This window comes from Alosa pseudoharengus, unplaced genomic scaffold, assembly GCF_046254945.1.
Source record: "Alosa pseudoharengus isolate Yale_2024_CS ecotype anadromous, Long Island Sound unplaced genomic scaffold, YU_APseudo_1.1 YU_APseudo_1.1_scf_28, whole genome shotgun sequence".
In the NCBI taxonomy this organism is placed as follows: domain Eukaryota; kingdom Metazoa; phylum Chordata; class Actinopteri; order Clupeiformes; family Clupeidae; genus Alosa; species Alosa pseudoharengus.
The window spans coordinates 126,951-137,500 of NW_027468709.1; positions in this window are offsets into that span (position 1 = coordinate 126,951).

Below are 10,550 nucleotides of genomic sequence, written 5' to 3' on the forward strand. Positions count from 1 at the left end.
ATGATGCAGGTGATAGTCAGAGCCCTGGATATTGGGTAAGGCCCCTGTGAGGTTCTTGGCTAAAGGATGTTGATTCACTGATTGTTAAAGAATCGGTCAGTTTGTTGATTAAAATCAGCCAGTTTTTTTGCGTTTTGAAAGTGACTTCAGTCATCTGGATGGTAAAATTGTCAGCGACTTAGTAAGTTAATTTTCCTGTTTTGTGATAATTGTAATGTTTATGTTGATACTGTTTTAATTTATGTAAGCTTACATGAATTGTTTTAAAATCCTCATGCATAGTCTTTCAGTCTTTTCTGTAATTTCCACACTGTTATCTTAGGCTTAGGATCATCAGACACACACACACACACACACACACACACACACACACACACACACACACACACACACGCATCTGTGAAACAGTAGGTGTATTTGGTTTAGTAAAGGGCCCGTTTCATTTCCGGCTGTTCTTTCACAGGCTTTGCTGTAGTGAGTGAGTGAAAGATGAGAGTGAGAGTGTGAAAGAAGAAAAGGAGAGTAAGAAAGAGTGAGAGTAAGGAAGATGAGAGTGAGAAAGAGAGTGAGAGTGTGAAAAATGAAAAATGGGAGTGAAAGTGTGAAAGATGATAGTGAGAGTGTAAAATATGTGTTTGTGAACAACACTGTGGAAAGATGATAGTGAGAGTGTAAAATATGTGTTTGTGAACAACACTGTGGAAAGATGATAGTGAGAGTGTAAAAGATGTGTTTGTGAACAACACTGTGGAAAGATGATAGTGAGAGTGTAAAAGATGTGTTTGTGAACAACACTGTGGAAAGATGATAGTGAGAGTGTAAAATATGTGTTTGTGAACAACACTGTGGAAAGATGATAGTGAGAGTGTAAAATATGTGTTTGTGAACAACACTGTGGAAAGCTCCTGTGAGTTAGGACGCAAGACTAGAGAGAAGATGAGAGGAGAGGTGAAGAGAGGAGAGGTGAAGAAAGAAGAGAAAAGAGAAGAGAAAAAAGAGAAGAAGAGAAGAGGTAAAGGGAGAAGAGAAGAGAGAAGAAGAGACAGGAGAGGAGAGAAGAGAGGAGAGAAGAGAGGAGAGGAGAAGGGAGAAGAGGAGAAGAGAAGACATGAGAAGAGAGAAGAGGTGAGGGAGGTGATGGGAGAAGAGAGGAGAAGAGAGAAGAGAGAGGAGAGAAGAGAGGAGAAGAGAGAAGAAGAGAGGAGAGAGAAGAGAGAGGAGAGAGAAGAAGAGAGAAGAGAGGAGAAGAGAGAGGAGAGGAGAGAAGAGAGAAGAGAGGAGAAGAGAGGAGAGAGAGAAGAGGAGAAGAGAGAGGAGAGAAGAGAGACAGAGGAGAGGAGAAGAGAGAGGAGAGGAGAGAAGAGAGGAGAAGAGAGAGGAGAGAAGAGAGAGGTAGTCCAGTGGGGCGGTCAGCTGTGTGTGGGTCGCGGAGTCGGCTCGGCGGCGCTGCTGCCAAACACAACACTCTGGTGCGGTGCTGCAGCGGAGCTCTCCCCTAATCCCCCCCCCGCACACACACACACACACCCAACCCCCCCCCCCCCCCACCCCCACCCCCACCCCCCCGCGCAGCTTACCACTCACACGGCCGCCGTAGCACACACAGGTCAGAGGCCAGGCCCGCGGCGGGATTTACAGTCTTATCATTATCACGGAAGGGCTGCTGAGAACGCCAGGCCCGCACGGCTTACGGTGGAACGCAGGGGGAACGCGAGGAACCGGGGGAACCGAGGGAGAGGAGAGCGGATCCAGCCCTGGGTGCCAAAGCACTTCAAATAGAGTGGCGAGAGGGAGGCTGTGTGTGTGTGTGTGTGTGTGTGTGTGTGTGTGTGTGTGTGTGTGTGTGTGTGTGTGTGGGGTGGGTGTGTGTGTGTGTGGGGGGGGGGGGGGGGAAGTGTGTGTGTGTGTGTGTGCAGGAAAGTGTGTGTGTGTTTGTGCGTGTGTGTGTGAGTTTGTATCCACAAATAAGGAGGAAAGTGTGTGCGTGTGTGTGTGTGTGTGTGGGTGGATGTGAGAGAATCCATTAATACACTGGGAAGTGCTCATCAGCACTGAGGATGAGGCTTACCTGTATGTGAATATGTAGAAGTGGCTGTCTGTGTGTGTGTGTGTGTGTGTGTGTGTGTGTCTGTAAGGGAGTGATAGAGAGGAAGATAGAGAGAGAGAGTTTATCTTTCTCATTCCACTGAATGAGAGCTGGTTGGTTATGAGATGAGAACAGAAGAGAGCTGCTGGACTGGCCTTGCAATCTGGCTGATGAAAAGATGAAAGGGCCACAATAAAGAAGAGATATCACTTCTCTCTCCATCTCTCTCTCTCTCTCCTCTCTCCCTCTCACCATGTGCACAGAAATCAGTGTAATTCCCAGCTGTGGTAGACCGTTCAGATATAAACACAAATGTGTGTGTGTGTGTGTGTCTGAGTGCATTTGTATGTGTGTGTAAAAAACGGTCGTACTTTAACAGGGAAAGCAAAGTGTGCAGTAAAGAGCATTGTGGCCGGTGTAATTACCACAGCAGGGTGAGAGTGTAGCAGGTTTATTGTGTGTGTGTGTGTGCGTGCATGTGTGTACACATGTGTGTGTTTGTGTGTGTATGTGTGTGTGTGTCTGTGTGCGTGTGTGTGTGTTTCTACACATGTGTGTGTTTGTGTGTGTATGTGTGTGTGTAGACATGTGTGTGTGTGTGTGTGCATGTGTGTGTGTGTGTGTGTGTGTATGCGTACATGTGTGTGTGTGTATGCGTGCGTGTGTGTGTGTGTGTGTGCATGTGTGTGTGTGTGTGTATGCGTGCGTGTGTGTGTGTGTGTGTGTGTGTGTATGCGTGCATGTGTGTGTATGCGTGTGTGTGTGTGTGTGTGTGTGTGTTTGTGTGTGTATGCGTGCATGTGTGTGTTTGTGTGTGTATGCGTGCGTGTGTGTGTGTGTGTGTATGCGTGTGTGTGTGTGTGTGTCTGTACAGGGCTGGTCTGGCAGAGTGATTACAGCTGACCTTTGTTGTACAATCAGAAACAGGCCTGCAGCTATACCATCATGCCAAGCTTTTGCACATCCAACAGAAAAGAGCTGAATTGTCAGAGACTGCACCATACATTCCAAAGGACCGACACACACACACACACACACACACACACACACACACACACACATGCACACACACACACAATAAACCTGCCACACACGGAATCAGAAACGCAAAGACATACACACAAACACAGAGAGAGATGCAGAAACGCACAGACACACACACACACACACGCATATATGCACCCACACACACACACAAACGGACACACGCACATTAGAGAATAGGGACTGCTTCAAAGTGAATCATGAGAGCTGGAAGTGGTGGTGGAAAGAGTAGAGTGGCTCTTACTGGGTTCTGTATATCAACTTGTCATGGCAAGGGCGCGTTGGAACCAGACGTCTTGGGCGTCGACGACGGTTCTTTTCTAACGCCTCGCTCGAGAGAGAACAGGGCTCCATCGGACAATCTATCACCGCTCATTGATACCACATTTTTCTCTAAAGCTGTTGGTCATGTTTCCCCATTCAGAGGCAGATTTAGGTGGATAAGTGGAGCATTACGTGGAAAAACCTCACAGAAGCAGTTTGCTTTCCATGCACAGCCCATAATATAGGCTATTACCATGATTAATATTACACAAATGGACCTGTTGTGCTCTCCAGTGAAGCAGGCAATAACAATAGAGCTCTGTGTTTAGGGCCGGTAACGTGCAGGAGTGGCTATACATTCTGTTGTGTTTCTTTATTGACTGTTTTTCCTCGTGTCAGAATGGCTAACCTGGGACTGATAGAGGCAGGCGTCCTTAAAGGGGAAACCAAACTCATTACAGGCAGTCAGTTGTTCTCACTGCAAGCTTTCAAGCCCTAAAGGCTGATGTCTGCTGGGCTGTACCTTCTCCCTGTGTGCCATATGACTCATATTTTTGAAGCTCACACTTCACACACCTTGAAGGTGAAAGCTTTGGCCCTAGGCTTCATCTTATAGGATGCATGGGCTACTCTTCAATGACAGGAGGAACCCATTCACAGCTGTAGCTAGTCCTTATAGGTTGAGTGGGCACCAACAATTCAAATTGTGGGACAACATGCAACGCTTAAATAATAATAATAATAATAATAATTATTGTGATTACATTGATTATTTTGATATAATTGATTCCAATACCCCTATAGAACGCACAGGCTTCCTTTCTTGTTACACTCTTTTCGGATCGAACAAGAAAACTTGGGCTGCATCATCATTATCAAAAGCTACACAAGTCACTTTTATTTTATTCCTATTGATTGTTTCCTAATATTCCTATTTATTTAACTTATAATCACACGCCTCAAAAGATCACAAAAAAAACTTCTATAGGCTACCTCAGACTATGGTGTAAATATTATTTTAACCATAATTAAGCATAGGCACTATATTATTAAAGCCTCTTTCAGCGAAGAGATTGTGAATATAGTCTAAGGATCGGTTGTGCTGTCGGACCCTTGTGCTGTCATCGTGCACATTTTGAAAACTTTCTGAAAATGACCGGGCTATTGTTTAAAAATAATGACCGGGCTATTGTTTAAAAATAGGCATGCCCTTTTGAAGATAAGTATTTAACATATCAGATCACGCAAACTTTCATGTCATATGTAGGCTAAACCATGAACCCTTTGAAATTATGACTAGTTTCAGGCCCTTTCAATACTGGGAGTTGTTTTCACTTTAAACCATCTTTTACTTTTTGTCCTAAGAAATCACCGCAGAAATCCAGCTCTACCGGTGTTCCTTGTCATCCAACTAGGCAGCAACGGGTCAAGCGCGAGAATCAACTACGCTCGGTCTGTCTGCAGCAGTAAGACTTGTGCGCGGGGAATGCACGTTTCCACCCGTCAGGACTCAGGCGACAAAGAGCGTTCACGTCTGACCTTTGACGCGGAAACCCTGCCCTGACGCTCTTTTTGATACTGTCTGATCAATCGCGTGACTCAGCGGAATTCTGCCAGAACATTTGTGTAGTTTAGGGGAACACACATCAACTCAAATGCAATGCTAACACAACAGTGAAAAAATGCGATTGCAGGATTTAGCCAACGTGGTAACATTAAATAGATTTTTGTTTGTTTAAAAATCAAACAGAATTTGCGATTGTTTCCTAATATTACCCTTTATTTCACTTAAATATCTAAATATATATATAGTGCTGAAATTGTTATTTGTGGTATACATATATTGTATATATATTTTTTTTCAAACCATTAATATTTTTCGTCAGTTGATAGATTTTTTTTCTGTATTGTGCCCGTCTTCACTAACGCCACCGACTTGGTTAGGTGAAAATAGGCAATACTCCACACTGACACGTAATTTTCCTCATGCAGCTTTTCGCAGATAGGATTAACTGGCCAAAAGCGACATGTGAAATGCCCTGCATAGGGCAGCCTATTGGATGTGCAAGCTGCAGGTCGGCTTGGTTTCAGCATCATATGCAGCATCATCGCCTATGTAAAGATGAACCAAAATCCAGTGACAATTCTAATAGTTTTCTCAAAATTCACATCAACTTGTTTTGTCCTGTCGCCTACAAGCTTGTAGGCCGTCTGTAAATATAGGTCTGTTCTGTGTCTTACAGCTCACTGTCATCCACAATTGCTATGGGCCGTTTATACGACCCCCTCATTCACTATTATGTGTCTTTGTTTGTTCGATTGAAGTTCGATCTGTTGTTCAATTACAACAGTTCTAAAATGACTAGAACGTAAGGGGACATGTGCACGATCAATGTACAAGCTGGACTGGATTAGAAGGGTTAGAGATGTTCAGGACATGCAGAGAGGCGATATTCGCTTTGGATGTGTGCTTTTAATTCAATTCATTAAACTTGACGTATGCATCGCTGTAGCCTAGGTCTATATCCGTTTTAACACGACCGTCCAGTTTCTCCTGCAAGATCATCTGGCCCACATGTCTCATGACCAATTGGGAGAGAGAGAGAGAATGGGGTGGTTAGTGGCTGATCGGTCCAACAACGACACAATAGAGGTGACTACCACAGAACTAAACTACAGAACTACACTAGAACTACACTACACAGAACTACACTGTAGCCCACAACAGAGGTGACTACCGCATAACTACACTGTAGCCCATGGTCACCAACCCCAACAAACTATGTGGAATATGGCCAGAAAAAATAATAACAACATGGAGTTGTTAAAACAGGGAATTTGAAACGAGTATTTTTTTTTTTTCAAACAAGAGTAGGCCTATGTTTTTAATCTTACCTAATAACATCACAGTAAAATAATAAACCTAATTGTAGGCTAAATAAGAACAAGCACAACCGTATTATTATTATTGTTATTATTATTATTATTATTATTATCATTATTATTGCTGTTGTTGTTAGGCTAGTATTACCCTTTGAGAGTAGCGAGAAGTAGAGGCATAGAGACAAATGCTGATTTTGTTTGTTGCTTCATGATTTATTTACGCTACTGTACATAAGATTAAGATCTGGAACAAAAAGTTCTTCAATGTAAAATAAAATTCTTGCCCCGAGATATGTTTAGGCTATATTGCAAGAGACTATAATCTCTAACATTTAGCTTGTAGGCCTACACGTTTCTACATAAATATGTAGACTTCCATAAATTCACTTGGGTTTCTTTATCTTCACTTCAGAATATAGCCTAATACTATAGCATTTTTTTAAATGCCATTTAAATAAGTATATATTAATATTTACACATTATATAATTGCATAAATAAATTAAATATAAACACATATAAACCCATACACAAATAGGCATTTAAAAATGTTCCCTTCATAAGCAATATTATTTTATTTTAAACTTTTTTGCAGGCCTATGTAGCCTATAGTTTAATATTGTAAATTCACCTTTACGCATGATTGCCATACCAAATAAAAACCCATTGTGAAACAATGTTCCACTGTTTCTAAGGACCACTTCAGTAGATCCACACAACGAATCCTCTCAATTTCACCCCGTTTTGGAGGATGGTCGTCTATTGTGGGGCGTTCGGCTAGCTGGAGACAGACAAGCAGGCACGTTTTTCGGGGGACAATGAAACGTTCCCCGAGGAGGTTTCCTTAATCTGCAGCGAGACTGCAGCGACTCGAGGTGCTCTGCTGTCGATCTCCAGACCTGCCTAAACACCGGAGCGGGCTACGGGCGACTGAATGTGCTCGCCTCGCCAGGCGAGGAGAAGCCGGGGAAGGCAAAGGGAAAGCCGATCTCACGTGGCCGGCGCGGAGGCACGGGGCCGCGGGAAAGATGAAATGAAATACAGACGGATCGGTTTACCCGCGCGCACCTCGCTGTCTCGGTTCCACCTGTCAAAAAAGAAAGAATATTCCACGTTCGTCAGTCCGTGACATCTTCGGTCCCGGATTTCCAGACGCCATCGCTGTCAGTGGCTCCTCTTTCAAACGGTTCTCCACAATCCCCGACAAGTAGACTTCATGTGTAAAATGTTGCGGCTCTATTTTGTGCCACATTTACAAAAAGAACATGTAGCCTGAGCCTAGAATTTTTGTTATTATTATTATTAAGCAAGTAATAAGCAAGTTTTTATTAGTAGTGTTAAATTCAAAAAAATAAAGCGACTACGCAATATGCGCTATTTACAATTCTGCACGTCTGGTAGGCCTATACGTTTTTGTAAAAGATCTGGAAATAAATAAACACATTACATGACTTTTATTTCCTAGTTCATACATTTCTTATTGAATTATTGAATTAATTTCGAATATTGCAATACTGACAATAAACCCATTTTGGTACACCACTCCAATATAAACCATGTTCAGAATTTAGAATTGTGGCAGTGTAGAAGCACTGAGGAATAATGATAGGCGGCTACAGTTGTGCCAACGATGATCATCATTTCAGCTGTAATTTTGTGATGAATTAAAATAGTTTCATTAACTATGAATGACTCTGCGTGATTACACATATGTTGTAATAGCTGCTGTTACAGAAACGCTAATATTTCAGAGGGGCTAATGGAGCCCATATGTCTAGAAATTACCTGTGTGTGTGTGTGTGTGTGTGTGTGTATGAGAGAGAGAGAGAGAGAGAGAGAGAGAAAAGGAACATTTGCATGCATTTGTAAGATGTGACCATTTGTAATAGTGACCATTTACAGAACATGTGTGTACACATTTCAACATGTGGAGAGTGTTGGCAAGACTATGCCAGAGTGTGTTCCACACTGTGTGTGAATGTTTGAGTATTGATTCTCTGTGTGTGTGTGTGTGTGTGTGTGTGTGTGTGTGTGTGTGTGTGTGTAGGTCTGCGTCTTTAAGTACTGATGAAGGGGCAGCCATGTATCTGCCCTGCAGGATATCTTGTGTGTGTGTGTGTGTGTGTATCCTACAGGGTGTCTCCAGCGATGAGGCAGGTTTGGGTTTCAGCTGGTCTGACTGGAGGCCTAAAAGCTAAAGCTGCCAATTAGCCCTAATCTACTCATAATCAAACACACACACACACACACACACACGTACACACGTTTAATCCACTGGGAAGTGCTCATCAGCACTGAGGATGAAGCTTACCTGTATGTGAATATGTAGAAGGGCGGAAAGTATAATGATGGAAATTCATGGATTGTTTCCGAGCCTGTGTGTGTGTGTGTGTGTGTGTGTGTCTGTCTGTGTGTGGGAGGGCATGCTCTGTGTGTCCGATAGGACAGAGATCATTCTTTGTGCTTGTTGTGCGTAGGTGTTAGTGTATTTTCATAAATGTACGGGGCAGTGAGTGGCTCTCTGTGTGTGTGTGTGTGTGTGTGTGTGTGTGTGTGTGTGTGTGTGTGTGTGTGTTAAAAAAGTCTTTGCTTCACACCTCCAGGTAAATAGGTGCCAATCTCTTGACTGTATTAGCCGTGGCTGTAGAACCCCCCCCCCCCACACACACACACACACACTCACTCACACACCCTCGCTGCGGAGTCAGGAGGATTATAACTAATGGGGGGGGGGGCTTACACTCTCACACAGTCCCCAATCTGAAGGGATTACCCACATTTACTAATTAATTATTCTGGATTAACTAAATCACCTGCCGATGAACTGGAGTGGGAGAATCCCACAGGGACGCTAACATTCACATCAGAGGGAATGACCTGTGTGTGTGTGTGTGTGTGTGTGTGTGTGTGTGTGTATGTGTGTGTGAATTTTGACTCAATAGCTAAAATCAGTTGCTCATATTGTAAACAGTTGTATAAGTGCTAATCCTGGAGACAGGAAGTGATGTCGACCTGTATGGGCATACGGTATCCCTAATCCTGGAGACAGGAAGTGATGTTGACCTGTATGGGCATCAGGCTTGTGCAAAATTCCAGAATTGAATTGAAACTGGCTCTTAAATTCCAATTCAATTCTTGAATTTCACTTGCATTTAAATTGAGGTAGCAACCAGGAAGCAGAATTGCAATTCGAATTGTGCACAACCCTGATGGGCATGCAGTATTCCTTGTTTTATATTAGCCATATTTTCGGTTATATTCAGCATTTGCACAATTAATTGGATGATATCGGACAGATCTGACAAAGATTTAAACAGGATATAAGCAGAGTAATCCCAGGTTGCGACCTACTATGCCATTGTGTCAACCCATAGAGTATCCCAACCAGGTCAAGTACATGCTAATATCAGTGAAGTAGCTGATGTGTGTGTAGGTGCTGTTGTTATTTGGCAACCAGGGGCATGCTCTAAAACAAACAAGCAGTGGGTTGCAGAATTGGCAGGCCTACAAACACACACACACACACACACACACACACAGCCTATCTAAGAAAAAGAACTAGACAGCTGACCAAAGCTGTAACAGGCAGCCTTGCAGTGTAGAGTAGGCGATGGTTTCTGTACCGGTGAGTGTCAAAGGTTATTTCTTTGTTGGGAATGTGATTGATGGGTTCAAATAAAGAATTCAAAATGTGTTATACTGTAGGATAGAAGGCACACATGTAGGTATGCCTGTGTGTGTGTGTATGTGATTGGGGATATATTTCAACTGAAATTGTTCAGTTGTTACTCATTGTTTGTCAAAGATGGATATTTATGTCTATAACTAGAAGACAAACAGGTTGGGATTTAAAAAAAATGAGGGAATAATATGTGCAGGTTGGGATTTAAAAAAAATGAGGGAATAATATGTGCAGGTTGGGATTGAAAGGAATGAGGGAATAATATGTGCAGGTTGGGATTGAAAGGAATGAGGGAATAATATGTGCAGGGTGGGATTGAAAGGAATGAGGGAATAATATTTGCAGGGTGGGATTGAAAGGAATGAGGGAATAATATGTGCAGGGTGGGATTGAAAGGAATGAGGGAATAATATGTGCAGGTTGGGATTGAAAGGAATGAGGGAATAATATGTGCAGGTTGGTTGAAAGGAATGAGGGAATAATATGTGCAGGTTGGGATTGAAAGGAATGAGGGAATAATATGTGCAGGGTGCATGGAAATCTCTGCGAGGTCCCCTCGCTCCTGGCCCACGGATAACACGCATGAGGAATGC